Raw genomic sequence first — 1,498 nt, 5'->3', positions numbered from 1 at the left:
GGGGGGTGGGGGTGCACTGGGTGGGGGCGTAGGGGGGGAGATTCTCCTGGCCCCTGTGGGAGAAAGTCCAAATTTCCTTTTTTCTGGCATTGAGGCCCTCCGAGCCCTGGCTCCTGCGAGTCGACCCCACTTCCCACTTCCTCCTCTGACCACATCCCTCCTAGATGTGCAGCCACCAACCATACGATACATCCTACCTGCTCTGCTGGACTGGACTTACCTGACCTGGGTGGGGCCTCAGTCCTCTCAAAACCCTCTCTCCAGGCTTCCCTGGTGGCTCAGTGGCTGAGAATCTGCCTGCTAATGCAGGGGATGTGGGTTCGAGCCCGGGTCCTGGGAAGATCCCACATGCCTCGGAGCAACAAAGCCAGTGCGCCACAACTACTGAGCCTATGAGCCACAACTACTGAGCCCGCACCACAACTGCTGAAGCCCCTGCACCTAGGGCCCGCGCTCCACAACAAAGACCAGCCACCACAATGAGAAGCCCGTACACCGCAACGAAGAGTAGCCCCCGCTCACCACAACTAGAGAAAGCCCTTGAGGAGCAACGGAGACGCAACACAGCCACAAATTAAAAAAAAATAAAAAACAAAAAACCCCCTAAAACCCTCTCTGCCAGGGCAGAGTCTGGCTCAGGGCAACTGCTTCTGGTAGGGTTCTGTGTGGATTCTGGAATGAACTGGAAAGGACCTACAAGTCCTGGGGCTCAAAAACCTCCAGACACAGACAGCTCACCACCTCCAAGGCCCTTCTCTTCTGTTGCTGGTTTGGGGCAAATCAATCCTATTCCCAACCCTCAAGTCCGCTGCCCCAGGGCATCTCTGTGGTGAGGCTTCTTTCTCCCTTGGGGCCTGGAGTCAGGGAAGCCCCAGAGATCAAAAGGTTTCTTTGCCCAAGAGGTTACTCTGACAAAGACACACACACACACACACACACACACACAGACGTGTGTGTTACACTGACCTTGCTTTTCTACACCCTCCCTCCATTTCCTTCCATTTCCTTCCAGCAGGGATCCTGACCAACTCCGGAAAGAGGCCAGAGAACCCGGAGGTGGGAAGTTGAGGGGGAAGAAGAGAACGCCCCTCTTCCTCTGCCTGCCCTTGTCACCGTCCCCAGCAGCTCCCGGCCTGGGACCCCCCTGAGGGCCGGGAACAATGGAAGCCCAGCAGGACCCCGCGCACTCGCACCCGGCCCGCCACACGCAGGTCTCCCCACGGACACACCAGCCGGACACATCCCTGCTCCCGCCCGCGGCCACTGTCTCACGCGGTGGATCCGCACGGGCTGACACACACAGCCCCCGGACCCCGCGCACACCCGCTGCCGCGCGGAGCCGGACACACGCGGCGGGAAGGCCCTGCGAGGTGGCCGGTGTATGGGGAGGAGGCGGGTCCGGCCGCTCGAGGGTCGGCGGTGGGATGCCCGGACGTCCGCCTGGGCCTTGGCCTCCTTCGGCCGGGGTGCGACCCCAACGCCCCAAACACCCACCGGG

The sequence above is a fragment of the Neophocaena asiaeorientalis genome, unplaced genomic scaffold (assembly GCF_003031525.2).
Source record: "Neophocaena asiaeorientalis asiaeorientalis breed wild unplaced genomic scaffold, Neophocaena_asiaeorientalis_V1.1 scaffold78, whole genome shotgun sequence".
In the NCBI taxonomy this organism is placed as follows: domain Eukaryota; kingdom Metazoa; phylum Chordata; class Mammalia; order Artiodactyla; family Phocoenidae; genus Neophocaena; species Neophocaena asiaeorientalis.
This window is presented reverse-complemented; position numbering follows the sequence as displayed.